General features: G+C 36.3%; 1 long non-coding RNA gene across 1 annotated transcript; it reads right to left on the bottom strand.

The window, feature by feature from the left end:
- Positions 1 to 2,863: 2,863 nt before the first annotated feature.
- Positions 2,864 to 14,379, bottom strand: LOC107104444. Its single transcript, XR_001482255.1, has 4 exons — positions 14,226 to 14,379; positions 13,009 to 13,191; positions 10,315 to 10,567; positions 2,864 to 3,302 (listed from the first exon to the last, which is right to left on the bottom strand). It is a non-coding gene; the product is annotated as an uncharacterized LOC107104444 (long non-coding RNA).
- Between the last annotated feature and the right edge of the window lie 844 nt (positions 14,380 to 15,223).

The raw sequence follows: 15,223 nt of genomic DNA, 5'->3' as shown, positions 1-15,223 counted from the left end.
TTTTGTGGTGTTAGCGTTCTAAATCCTTTTTGACTCTATGTCAGACTTGCTGACCTCGCTCCCCCCAGCCGCTGTGGTTTCAGACCGTCTTGATTTAAGAGCTCTTTGTTGAGGAGCAGATTAAGAACCGATCTGCAGAGCAGTGTTAGCCAGTGTGAAAAAAAGGGACATCAGAATCAATATGAATTTATGCTATAATTTTAGTCATTTCAACTCTGACTTTACTCCATGCATTTATTAGATAACAGAAAAGGGGACTATAGATGCATATGCCTCCTTAAGATATACCCAATCTGTGCTGCAACCATTCAAAAAATTGCTAAATGGTTCTGCTCTTTTCAGCTGCTAAATGTTGCAGCACCGCACACCAACATGGCTGCCCACATGTTCTACCATCTCTTTTTTTCTGCCATCTTTCAACCTTTCCTAAGGGGGATTAATATACAGTCTTATCATTCAAAACCGAACTGTTTCTGCTCCTCTGCATTTTCAGACATTTTCAGAACGCTATGCTCTCAGCTACCTTTCCCTTTTTTTTCACTCGAAATGGCCTCGAGCAATAATGCTGTACCTCACAGATGAGCTACTCAAATGCAATTATAGAGACAGCTTAGAGTCCTTTTCTGTGAATAAAGACAGGAAATAATATGATGACATGTGGGCTGCTCATGCTTTACAAACCGTGTGGAAGTGCATATACAGTGTGGGGTACCATTAATAACTACTATCCGCAGGTTACATCACTTAGCTCCTTCAGGCACAACCAGCACCTTAGCTGAGTCAGTCATAGTGAAACAGGTGCCACCAAGTGTCTTTTGGAATTTGGTGTGAAAATAGGAAATTCATTTATTCAAATTTTAAAGAAATGTATAGTTAAGTTAGTAAAGAGAAGGTTTAAAAATGTTACATTTTGATTTATGTCATCTATTAATTCTGTCTGTGTAGAAATCCCACCTAATCATGGAATTAAAATTAAGTGACTTTTTTTTTTAACCAAATCTCAGGTGTTCTGTTCATTCTGTTATATGAAATCTGAAGTGAGTTTTGACTATTATTTTACCACCTTAGATTTTACTTTTTGAAGAAAAAAAGCGCTAATAAGATTAATTATTTATTTTTTTTAAGTTCTGCTGGATGTATTATTTTTGAAGTAATGCTATTCTTAAATGAGAAGTATTTCAGGTTACTCTACCTACCTCGAGTTAATTTACTGAACAGAAAAGGATTATGCACATAAATATATTTTTTTCCGTATGATTATCATTTTCACAAATTATTATGTCATTTTCTGGATGACTGTTTTTTAACTTGAGTAAAATCTATTGAAGTAACAGGAATGTGCTTTTTCCAATAACCTATCAACCTCTGCAGCTTTGTTAAAGTTAATAAAATTGAGGTTGGGAGTTTGTCAGTTGAAGCAAGAAATAAAGTTTGTATCAAGCTTTGATTAGCTTAGCCACAGCACTAACACTATAGTTAAGCTTGCACGCCATAGTTGTCAGGGAAATGGCTTAAATAAATCTAAACGGTGAATGTATGGTTTACAGAACATAAATGTCTTTGCTGGAGTACATTTAAAAGGTCATTATTTCAGTGACATATTATGCCTTAATCTTGGGTCTTTCTGACATTAAGGGCAAACCACTGTATTAAAGAGAAATTTAGACATTCTCTGAATACAATTTAAGGCCAAACATATTAAGATCTTTAATCAAATTAGTTTATTTCTAAAACATTTTTATAAAAGAATTGAAAGAAGTCAAACTGAAAATGTTGGTCTGGCCAACTGTTATTGTAATTTTATTGATATTAAGGATGTGCAATGTTGTCTTTTAAGAAAATATATCAACTTAACAAAAGTTAATTTGATCTGAATATGGAAGTTAGTGTGTAGGAACTCTGATGGTGCACACAATGCAATTTCTGTCAAGGACTTGCAGTCTATGTTTGCTAGATGAAATTATAATTAAGGCCGGATGAACCTGTCTTGATATTTGATTGCAATGTTTTGAATTTGATGCGACTACCAGGAGCGTCCACGGTTGCACCAATAGGATCCGGCAGGTGCTGCAGTGGAACAAATAGACAATCCTGCTGTACAGCCTGCTTAAGATTTGGACTACAACTCTTTGTGCTCAAATGTAAAGATTTCACATAAGCAGAAGTCATAAATGGGATTAAAGTATGGAGGGCCAAAACTGCCACATATTCATTAAATAAAAAAATGGTAGAATTTCTATTTATAAATGTAAAAATGTCAATGTTACTTATTCTAAATGAATAATCTGTTTTAGTAATATTAAAGAAAAGGTTACTTGGGTTACTTCTATGAATGGGCCCCCAACCATCGAGTCATAAGTATTAATCAGCTGACCTGTACTGTAACTTAACTCCCATATGACCTGTGGTTGAGAAACTCTCTGTTTTTGAGCTAGAATGTGACTTCTATCGGATTTTACTAGTTTAATGGGATTGCTAATGCTAAAGTCAAACATGCTCGCAAAATGACCTTAACCGTGAAGTAGTCATGGCCAGTCACCTGAAGCTCATAAGCTGTGTTTGCAAACATATTGGAAAATGTTGCCTAACATTACTTTTCATGGCTTAATCACTGTGCAGTTCTCATTTTTCTGTTTTGTTGTTTCTTTTAGATAAGGATGACTACATAGACGAAAGAAGGTGTTTTTGCATGACGATTCTACTACAAAGGAAGACCTAAAAATGTCTGTGTAGAAAGCTTGGTGTGCACAAGAGCTATGAACCGCGATCCCAATTAAACACAAAATTATTTGACATCAACTAGTCTGATGTAGGTTTTAAATATAGATTGAAACGATAATTCAAAAAAATCTCATNAAAAAAAAAAAAAAAAACTGGGGTGGAATGGAAAGACAATTTATGCATGATAAAATGTTATTCTTAGCATATAAGAGGAATACACATTTTACTTGGGTAAGAATATCTAATCATTTCCAAACTGCCTTTCTTGTAAAATTGTACAAGTTTATTGGATCAATATTGTAAAACTATCTAAAAGTTTCTATGACTAAAAAGAAAAAAAAACATGCAGTATTTACATGGATTTGAATTACAACAAATGTCACCTGAAGGCCGTTTACAAGATAAACTGGTCCAACTATCATCGAATTATCATGATTACAAATTCAACTTAATTCAATGCAATTCATAGCAGTACAATCAATCATACATTCAGATTCAGATGATATTCACAAAGTCCATTTTTTTGTTGATGTTGAGTTTTATCCACAAAGTGCAAAGATCCTCAGAGTTCTGGTCCCATTCTGCAGAAGAAAGATGAAAGGAATATTTAGATTGGGATTCAAACTTAATTCCCTAATCTCTTTCACTATGCATGATAGAAATTATGCCTCCGATTCGTAGCAGACTGAAAAAAAAGCAGATACAAATGGGAAGAGATAGCACTAAAATAAAATTTTTAGAGCACTCGTTTAAGAAGGTATTTATAAAAGGCAACAGGAATAATGCATAACCATAAAAGTTATAGAAAAACTGCTTTTATGGGGAACAAAATGCAGAGTCAATGATGGTCAAACTGAAGCTCTTTGGTTTTACAAAACTGTCACAAGTCTGTTTTGGCAACAGCAAATTTAATATTGTGCTCATGTTTTTTATTTTCCACATCAAACAGTGGAGGAAGTGTTTCAAGGGAAAAAAAAACCATCCTTTTCATGCACTGTAAAATGAAAGCCTCCTTAGCTCTGCATGTTGTTCTTCTCCTCCATTTTCAGGCAGTAGCGCTTAATGCTTTTATCCCCGCAGGGAATCAGCACAAACTCTTTCTCTGCCAATTTTCACCCACTCCCCAATTCAGATGAGTCCTTTCTCCCACCATGCCCACAATGAAGGATTTGTCCTCGATCTCTTTGTCCACCTCTGATATCTTTTTTTTTTTCCTTCTTAAGGGTGGTGGTGGTGGAGGGGTGCTCCTTCTCTGCAGACAGCATGCAGCGTATGCAAATACGCCTTCTTTTATTTGCCGTACCCCTTCCTTGAAAGAACACCACCTTAAATGAGGCCACACTCGCAGACGTTTGCGGAGGGGCTGTGGAACGTACACGCATTACGATCCGTGGATTTTCATGCCCACTCTGACACGCAATGAGTCAAACAACGATTGCCGAGCGGCTACTGTGTGCAGACACAGAAAAAAAAAAATGCTTCCCAGCTGTAACATCATTGTTTTAAATTGATTTGAGGCAAAACTGTAGGCTAAAATGTGGCTTTTTATCAACAACATGGAGCTTTATTATGTTAATTACCCCTTTAATGTGCACACTTTATATCAAGACAGAAAAACACCTTGAAAATAATTTTTATTTGTGAAGATTGTTGAGATTTTTTATTTAAACAGGTCCAATTAATGTTTTACCAAAGTAACTTGCACCCAGAAAACTGAATGCATCAAGGAAGGGCTACAGCGTTTGCAACTGGATGAATTATGGCAGCGTCTGATGAGCATAAAGCATTTTCTCTCTTCCTCTCATGCAGCTAACATTCCCAAGCTGGCCCGTGCCATCTGTGAGTAGGTGTGAATGGGTTTTAGTTTGTGTGTTTTGCAGAGGAGGTGGCGGGTGGTTGGTTGGAGGGGGGGTTGACGTCTGCTGGACAGCTCTGACAATTTGGCCTTTTCAATCTTTCATTGCTGAACTGAGCGGCCTCTATCCCATAGCAACCCTAAAAGAGGTCAAAGGCTATGTACTCTTCTACACACCACCTCCTCCTTCTCCTCATTCTTGTCTTCCTTACTTTCAGGGTGGTCACAGACGCTCCCAACTCTCCGCAGACAGAGAGATGCACCCATGAACTTGAACTTGACCCAATTTTCGGTATAGTTTCTGCAAACTTGTGTGCAGTGAAAACCAAATAATAAGAGGGGAAAAAAAGGTCACATAAAGGATTTCTTGGCCATCTTTTACCACAAGACCTCCTTCTGCATGCTATGATTACGAAGGGATGTTGCATTAAAGGCTCAGTCACCTAATTCTTCTCTCCTTCCAAAGCAAAGAGGACCCCCCCTGAAAAGCCATCCTCTCCTGATATACTTAATACTCAGCTTCGTCCTAGATTATTCTCAGCCAAAGTTGCATTAAAGACAACCAGTGAGCCTCGCTTGACCCACATCAGGGTCTCATCTAAAACTAAGGCCAGCCTATGAACTACACATTATGTCTATGCATGTGTTGCTATATATATATATATATATATATATATATATATATATATATATATTCAGTGAATGGGGCTTTTCAAACATTAATACTGTCCACACGTATAGAAAAGGTAGCCCAGGAGCAACGTGGTATTAACATTTTATCGCTACTATGGCTACACAGCTGCACCCACACAGAATGGGTAGTGTGCAGCGGCTGCTGTCACTTCATCATGTCATACATTATAATTTCCACTGCAGTGAAAATCCAATGTAGAAGAGGTAATACATAGTTAATAATGGATAACACAGGTAGAAAAGAGGAAAGGAGAGGTAATCTTATGTCCCATTGTGTCCCTTTCTTTAGGGGATATGCCTTTTTAAGTCAAATTTAAAGGTATGCACACACAGCGATGGATTTTGTGGTGTTAGCGTTCTAAATCCTTTTTGACTCTATGTCAGACTTGCTGACCTCGCTCCCCCCAGCCGCTGTGGTTTCAGACCGTCTTGATTTAAGAGCTCTTTGTTGAGGAGCAGATTAAGAACCGATCTGCAGAGCAGTGTTAGCCAGTGTGAAAAAAAGGGACATCAGAATCAATATGAATTTATGCTATAATTTTAGTCATTTCAACTCTGACTTTACTCCATGCATTTATTAGATAACAGAAAAGGGGACTATAGATGCATATGCCTCCTTAAGATATACCCAATCTGTGCTGCAACCATTCAAAAAATTGCTAAATGGTTCTGCTCTTTTCAGCTGCTAAATGTTGCAGCACCGCACACCAACATGGCTGCCCACATGTTCTACCATCTCTTTTTTTCTGCCATCTTTCAACCTTTCCTAAGGGGGATTAATATACAGTCTTATCATTCAAACCCGAACTGTTTCTGCTCCTCTGCATTTTCAGACATTTTCAGAACGCTATGCTCTCAGCTACCTTTCCCTTTTTTTTCACTCGAAATGGCCTCGAGCAATAATGCTGTACCTAACAGATGAGCTACTCAAATGCAATTATAGAGACAGCTTAGAGTCCTTTTCTGTGAATAAAGACAGGAAATAATATGATGACATGTGGGCTGCTCATGCTTTACAAACCGTGTGGAAGTGCATATACAGTGTGGGGTACCATTAATAACTACTATCCGCAGGTTACATCACTTAGCTCCTTCAGGCACAACCAGCACCTCAGCTGAGTCAGTCATAGTGAAACAGGTGCCACCAAGTGTCTTTTGGAATTTGGTGTGAAAATAGGAAATTCATTTATTCAAATTTTAAAGAAATGTATAGTTAAGTTAGTAAAGAGAAGGTTTAAAAATGTTACATTTTGATTTATGTCATCTATTAATTCTGTCTGTGTAAAAATCCCACCTCATCATTGAATTAAAATTAAGTGACTTTTTTTAACCAAATCTCAGGTGTTCTGTTCATTCTGTTATATGAAATCTGAAGTGAGTTTTGACTATTATTTTACCACCTTAGATTTTACTTTTTGAAGAAAAAAAGCGCTAATAAGATTATTTATTTATTTTTTTTAAGTTCTGCTGGATGAATCATTTTTGAAGTAATGCTATTCTTAAATGAGAAGTATTTCAGGTTACTCTACCTACCTCGAGTTAATTTACTGAACAGAAAAGGATTATGCACATAAATATATTTTTTTCCGTATGATTATCATTTTCACAAATTATTATGTCATTTTCTGGATGACTGTTTTTTAACTTGAGTAAAATCTATTGAAGTAACAGGAATGTGCTTTTTCCAATAACCTATCAACCTCTGCAGCTTTGTTAAAGTTAATAAAATTGAGGTTGGGAGTTTGTCAGTTGAAGCAAGAAATAAAGTTTGTATCAAGCTTTGATTAGCTTAGCCACAGCACTAACACTATAGTTAAGCTTGCACGCCATAGTTGTCAGGGAAATGGCTTAAATAAATCTAAACGGTGAATGTATGGTTTACAGAACATAAATGTCTTTGCTGGAGTACATTTAAAAGGTCATTATTTCAGTGACATATTATGCCTTAATCTTGGGTCTTTCTGACATTAAGGGCAAACCACTGTATTAAAGAGAAATTTAGACATTCTCTGAATACAATTTAAGGCCAAACATATTAAGATCTTTAATCAAATTAGTTTATTTCTAAAACATTTTTATAAAAGAATTGAAAGAAGTCAAACTGAAAATGTTGGTCTGGCCAACTGTTATTGTAATTTTATTGATATTAAGGATGTGCAATGTTGTCTTTTAAGAAAATATATCAACTTAACAAAAGTTAATTTGATCTGAATATGGAAGTTAGTGTGTAGGAACTCTGATGGTGCACATAATGCAATTTCTGTCAAGGACTTGCAGTCTATGTTTGCTAGATGAAATTATAATTAAGGCCGGATGAACCTGTCTTGATATTTGATTGCAATGTTTTGAATTTGATGCGACTACCAGGAGCGTCCACGGTTGCACCAATAGGATCCGGCAGGTGCTGCAGTGGAACAAATAGACAATCCTGCTGTACAGCCTGCTTAAGATTTGGACTACAACTCTTTGTGCTCAAATGTAAAGATTTCACATAAGCAGAAGTCATAAATGGGATTAAAGTATGGAGGGCCAAAACTGCCACATATTCATTAAATAAAAAAATGGTAGAATTTCTATTTATAAATGTAAAAATGTCAATGTTACTTATTCTAAATGAATAATCTGTTTTAGTAATATTAAAGAAAAGGTTACTTGGGTTACTTCTATGAATGGGCCCCCAACCATCGAGTCATAAGTATTAATCAGCTGACCTGTACTGTAACTTAACTCCCATATGACCTGTGGTTGAGAAACTCTCTGTTTTTGAGCTAGAATGTGACTTCTATCGGATTTTACTAGTTTAATGGGATTGCTAATGCTAAAGTCAAACATGCTCGCAAAATGACCTTAACCGTGAAGTAGTCATGGCCAGTCACCTGAAGCTCATAAGCTGTGTTTGCAAACATATTGGAAAATGTTGCCTAACATTACTTTTCATGGCTTAATCACTGTGCAGTTCTCATTTTTCTGTTTTGTTGTTTCTTTTAGATAAGGATGACTACATAGACGAAAGAAGGTGTTTTTGCATGACGATTCTACTACAAAGGAAGACCTAAAAATGTCTGTGTAGAAGGCTTGGTGTGCACAAGAGCTATGAACCGCGATCCCAATTAAACACAAAATTATTTGACATCAACTAGTCTGATGTAGGTTTTAAATCTAGATTGAAACGATAATTCAAAAAAATCTCATGCTATTATGTTATAAATGATGTGCAGGTCTTTTATTCTTAAATTTTAAAATCTTACATTTAAAAGATGAAGCTTGTGTCAATTGAGATAACAGTTTCAATCAAAATGATGTTTTTAAGTTGTTGAATGATTTAAAATAATTCTAAATAAAATTATTTGAAAAATTGAAGCAATTTATGTTCAGTGTGGTCAATTTATATGTTGTTATTTTTTAGTGGGCAAACCTTAGAGATTTCTACACTTATATACTGATAAAATCTATGTTTATACACTGTTTGTTTGATTGGTGTCTGATAACTTTCTTTTTATAACCTGACACAAGCATTCAGGTTATGTTTTAAATACATTAAGAAACATTTAGCAAGCAAAAACGTATCATAGATTATAATTGGAAATTGTATAATTGTTGTTGCATAGAACTCTTTGAATGAAATGCATTTCACTATGTGTGTGTGTGTGTGTGTGTGTGTGTGTGTGTGTGTGTGTGTGTGTGTGTGTGTGTGTGTATTATGTCTGAATGCATGATTAATTCCTAGGAAATTCCTCTCATTTAGCAGAAGATGTGCCATCTCCATGTTTTTTAGACATGCAGAGTAGTCTGAATAGACTAATGAACAGTCAGGTGGCACTCCAGGGTCTGGACCAATCCCCTCCCCAACCCCCTTTCCCATCACCATCACACACATATCAAACACACATACACTTGCCCACACATTAAAACTCAGCGCCTCGTCCGACCTGGTGATCCGCACAACGGTCTAATGTCTCAGGCATCTGCTCATGTCTAGTCTGGAGGGTCTTTCCCACCCTGCCCCCCATCCCAGGCCCGCCGCACCACCAGTTCCCACAATGGTGAGAAAGCAGGCTTTTTGCGAAGGGGATGGGGGGTAGGGGGGGGCGTCAAGCGAGCAGCTATTGAGGTAGGAGAGTACGGAGCTGAATGATAATGTGAAAATGCATGCCGCTGTTCATTAACACACAAGCTTTGCAGCTGCACATGTTGGCCCCTGACAAACATGCTCATGTGTTTCACTTTTTCACCTCCGGATGATGCCAGTCTCTACAGGCCAGCTAGACGGCTTGATAGCGAGAGCTTGGCAAGTAAATGTGGGCACGAAGTTAAAGCCGTCAGGCTGGTCAAAATCTAAAGCCTTGATATTTGTTTGAAAAACATTTAGCATTGGACTGGTTTGTCATTTTTTTACTTACTGTAGCCATGCTTATGTACAATTACACTTTTTGGCAAAGAGCTCACTTCTATTTATAAAGGCTAAGATATGTTGTCAGAAGATCCACTGGGAAATATTTGGATTATATGTGTGCAGATGCAACCAGTGCATTACAAGTGTGTATGCTAACATGCAGCTGCAAATGCAGCAATTAAACATTTCTTATTGATGTTAAACTCAAGAAACTGCTTTATATAAATATTTTTTTCATCATAAATTATTTTTTTTTGCTTTTTTTATTTGATAAAAAGCCCAGTTTTGGCATGCATTACTGCGATGTTTATCAGGTGGAAACACGGCGTGCTGAACTGCTTGGTGTGCTGCGGGGAATAAAGAAGCACCATGACAAGAGAGGATGGCAGGTTTCCTTCAACCTGTGCCAGCTCATTAATTTTGTTGCTACCCACTACCCCCACCACCAACACCAACCATCCTCACCCGCAAACCCCCCCACATAACTGCTAATTAGCAGAAGCAGAGCACAGCAGACAAGAAAGAGGCCATGTGTGACTGTGGAGGAAATGGGGAGGAAACTCTTCTTCTCTTCCTCTTCTATAAGTCAACCCCCACCCTGAAACCCTCTGACCATCCTTTGTACCCGACAGCTAACCATGATGCAGCTCACCTTATGTGCCAGTCCAGCCATTTTAGATGTCTCAATGAAACATCTCCCAAGATGGCTTCTCTTTGCATGCTCCTGGGATCTTGGGGTGGTTCTTTGTCTGTCTCCTGGCACAGCAGAGCGTCCCCGCCGGCTGTACAGATGGCATCGGGGGGTTCTGGGTAAAAGACAGCCGAGGTTGTCGGAGAAGGAGGCAAATCTTGGGCCGACCATTTCCTTCTCTTTTTTTGTTTGCTGATGGCTCTGTTAAAGAATCCTGCATGTTTTCAACAGAAAAGGGAGGAAAGATGTATTCGTTTAGGGAAATCCATGTAACAGAATTTTAATGAAGGTTTTAACAATTTCCCCTTAAAACCAACTTTGCATAGTATAGGACAGTTTTTAAATCTCTGGGAAGATACAAAACTCTGTTAATTTTCAGGATGTGAGTGTATATTCTGCAGCAATTAAAGACACTGAAAAAAAGAAACAAAAAAAAACTCATTATACAGGTACAAAGGTAAAAATCAAGGATGCCTTGATTCCATACATCAGCCTCAAGTGTTTTTTTTATTCCCTTGCTGAAAGAGGTAGACCAGGTTCACACACTATCTATAAGAGAGGAAAGCTCCAGAAAGGACTCAGGCCGCAGCCTTTTCACATATCCAATATCTGACTGTGAAACGAAGCAATTAGTCCGGGTTGACAGCGAGCTCCGCTGCAACAGCTAGTTACCAGAATGAATGAAAACTCATCTCACTTTGGTGCTCTTTAGGCTTTAGTGGCATTCTCTAAACCGAGTGCATGCAACACGCAAAGAGCTGAAGTACCAAGTTGAGAAGTTCAGCTCCTGTCTGTACGACGGCCCCAGGCTTCTCATTGAGCCAACGCACAATGTATCCCAAAGGACTTGAGATTTTAAATACAGACGCCAAGTGTTTTTTTTAACCCTGTGCTTCACCACTCAGGGGCTTTATAGGAGGTCCTACAAGCTCTGGACAAAGCATTGGCTTTTCTTTTCTTTTAACCAAACAAAGTTGGAATTGAGGCAGTGTTTTCTTTGCAAAGTAAAGAGTAAAAAAAAAAAAAAAAATCAATATAAGCTCAAGCAAGGTTGGCGGGAAGTGTGTTATGAGTCGACACTGTTTGGTTGGTATTAAAGGATAACTGTAGAAAATGACGGAACTACTAAAATTTATTGCAATATCGCTTCTTCTGTTCAAAGTCCTGTTCTTGTTTTTATTGCAGCATTGCTGCCCCTCCCCTATCTGTTGCTCTGAGCTGCTGGTCAGCTGGCTTAAAGAGTGGTCCTAAATCTCCTCTGGCCTCCAAGCAAAACCAACGTAGCAGGTTTAAGAATGTATTTGTGGAATACATTGTCGGGTGTGGTGTGTCAATTGAAATAAAGCACCACTTATCTTTGATTGGTGTATATATATATATATATATATATATATATATATATATATATATATATATATATATATATATATATATATATATTAATGTGTGTGTGTGTCAGTTAAGCTCCTGAATGCAGGCTGGCTATACATGCAGAAAGCAATTCCTTCACCTTTACCCTATAGATATGGAGGTATAGACACCAACCAGTCTAGTTTTACACTTGATTGGACCAGTGATTGGCAGGTCACATGCTCATAAAAACAAAACATATTTTTAAATGCCTCAAAATAAAAACACAGATTGTTTTGGACCACTGATGCATAAAAAGAGACTTTGGTATGACAATCAGATCATAACTACCACTTTAATATTCTGTGTAAGTTGAGCTTAATTGTGTGTTTTTTTTTATATAAAAAAGGTTTTTGTATGTTTGAGGGGGGTGTAAAGTAGTTGGAAAATCTGAGACGCCCTAGAATTAGGTTTCTTTCTTTAAATTAGAAAAATAAGGGCCGACTAAAAAAAGGAACAATTGGCCATAAAAATGCCTTATCACATGACAGGGGGGTAAAATGATGCATTAAATTGATCTATTTTACATGGGAACTAAAATGAATCTGTATATCTACTATATTTTCACGCCAATTCAACAAACAACCCTAATTTATAAATCCACTGGTCTTTACATGTAATCACATTGTGGAAAGATAAACAACAAGAAAAACAATGAAAATAAAACAAGAGAAAATTTGAAAGAATAAATGCATAAATATATTTAAAATATATATATAAATCAGTTGATTGGTCCTCAAAGAAATACAAAAACTTCCACCAGCCTGTAAAATCTTAATTTGTACACTTAATATCAATCAGCTTGAATTCAAAATGGAATTATGTACTTCAGGACTATTAAGGAAAAACCATTTCTTTGTTTTGTTTGAGTATATTTGATTTGAACAGATAACAGACTAAACTAAAATGAGGTCAAGCTGACAGTTGGTAGGCCTAAACCAATTAAAAAAATCTAAATCAAAAATAAAAAAGACAATGTTTTTAATTATAAAGTACCTCAAAATCATATCTAATAAAACAAAAAATTGTTAAAAGTCCAAAGTCTTACTTCTTTATCTCACGTGCACATATAGAAAATATGTGCACAATTTTTCTGATGGTTGAATTAGTTTAACTTTTAAATAATTTCTCATCAAATATATTGTTTCTGTGAAACTCATGCCACGAATCATTTTTTAAAATATATTTTTTTTAATCTAACATCAATGACCAGTCAGACACAGGATAGCCACAGCTGTTTCTTACCTTTTTCATGTGAGAATCCTGAACATGCAGCTAATGGAAGCCATTTCTACTTTCGGTTATCTAGCTTTATGACAGGTATTTAAAACTCATACAGCTAGATAACCAAAGACAGAGACGGACCCCCCCTCCTCACTTTAGACATGACTGTCTGTCATCAGGATCAGGATGAAGCTGCATTTTATTCTGAAAGATTAAGAACACACATCCAGCTAATTGAGCATCAATAATAAAGAAAGAAAAATATCAACAATCTTAATAATAGAAAAAAAAATTATAAACAACTATTATTATTTTTGTTTAGGAAGTTTTTGAAACGATTATATTACTGTTTGTTTTCTCGCGATATCTTCAGTGAAGGCCTAATGACATTCCTCATATCAATTAAACATATTTCCTATTTAGACGTCTTAGAAATATAGGCTGTGACAACACTTTATGTTCATTTGTAATCACTAAAAATAAAAACAAAAGGATAATAACAGGTAAACATCTCAGGTGTACTAGAACATGCATCTTCTCATTATCACTTATTTTATTCTTATTTCCGACGTTTGCAATAACTTAGTACCGATTCAGTCCTTTTAAAGTAAAGTCTTCATTTAATTTATTTTGATAATTTTGTTCAAGGATGCCATTTTGGCCCATGATGCTTTAAGAGTGCATTTCGCCTCACTGATGAAGAAGAATAAAATAATAATGAAATAAGAGAGTTGATTTTTCTAACAATAACAAAGATCTCTCCAATCTAAATTGAACTGAGCTTTAAGATGCTCTAATTATCTTCTGGCTCTTTAGTGCTCCTGAGGGCAAAGATTCCCTACTTTTAATGAGAGTTGTGATTGGCCTAGTTCTTCTGAAACTAGATTATTTTTACATCATAGGAACTAATCCTCACAAGCTGTTATAAAAAAAATGTTAAAGGCCTGAGGTCCTAAACGCCTTTAACATTTAATGCATTTATATTTATTCCTCGATGGTTTTTGGGTTGTTTAAAGATCATTTAGCTCCATGCTGCCTTATTATTTTATATATAAAAAAACACAAAATTTTTCCATCCTTTAAAGGTGTCTGCTTTTGCAAAAAAAAAAATAATAAAATAAAATTATCTATACGATACAACCACCGATCTGAAAAATGTGTATGTTGGACCAATGAATTAAATGTAAAATGTCAGGAAACCTAAGCAGTTTTTGCAAGAATCCAGAAGCGTTTCTTACCTCAGTAGCAGGGAAAGAAAAAAATGCATAAATGTCTTTAAGCTGAAGTCGAGCCGAATTTCCCGACTGGATTTTCTCTGCGTTTCCTTCTGGTTTCCATGCAGACAGAGGCATTAGATCCTTCTCCATCCTCAGTCCTCCAGTGTCTGACTCTCCTCCAGCCTGCGCTCTACCTCCACTGTCTGACAACCAGCTCCAGCGCTGACATCACTCCAGGACCAGGGCCGCGAATTGACCAATCACAGAGCGCGAACTCTGTAGAGATCTTCAAATGATGGAAAGATGTCCCACTACACGCTGATTTGTATGCAGAAGGGTAAAGAAGAGAAGAAATAGAAAAAAAAACTCAACTGATTTTTATGTTTTTTTTGTTTTTTATGTGGAAAAAGTGTGAGATTTGTGTCTCTTCTCGGAGTTTTGTGTTTTTTCTCTGAGTTTTGTGTTTTTTTTTTGTGTTTTGTGTTTTTTTTCTGAGGTTTGTGTTTTTTCTCTGAGTTTTGTGTTTTTTCTCTGAGTTTTTTGGCTTTTTGTAGATGGGCTTCTTTGCATATTCTCACATTCAATGTGTTATGTGTAGTGGTTCTATATGTATTACATTTGCAGCTGTACCATACTATTTGTATTAAGGGATGTTAAACAGTGTTTTGCAAATTTCAAACATAAGGGTTATGGTTATATGTTGCAGGTTGTGGTTATATAGTGTTGGAGCACGAGAAAAGTGAAAGCTTTTGCAAAAAAGAATCAATTCTCTCAGTAATCATAAAAACAATAACTACCAGACATGAAAATGCTTTTATCTTTTGAGATAAAAACATATTTAGAGATGCTTAAAAAAAAATAAAAAGCCATTTGTTACATATGGATCTAAAACTCCCTGTTTCCACAACTCGAGACACTGACTTGAGTCTTGAAACTCAAAAAGAAGATAAATCAAGATAAATATTTAACATAATTCTACTAATAGTGATAAGATAAACAGAAATAGTGGTGTTTTTGGT

Source organism: Cyprinodon variegatus, unplaced genomic scaffold (assembly GCF_000732505.1).
Source record: "Cyprinodon variegatus isolate N-32 unplaced genomic scaffold, C_variegatus-1.0 Scaffold35, whole genome shotgun sequence".
NCBI classification, from domain to species: Eukaryota; Metazoa; Chordata; class Actinopteri; order Cyprinodontiformes; family Cyprinodontidae; genus Cyprinodon; species Cyprinodon variegatus.
The sequence above is the reverse complement of the archived record's forward strand: the minus strand, read 5'-3'. Positions and strand labels throughout refer to the sequence as shown.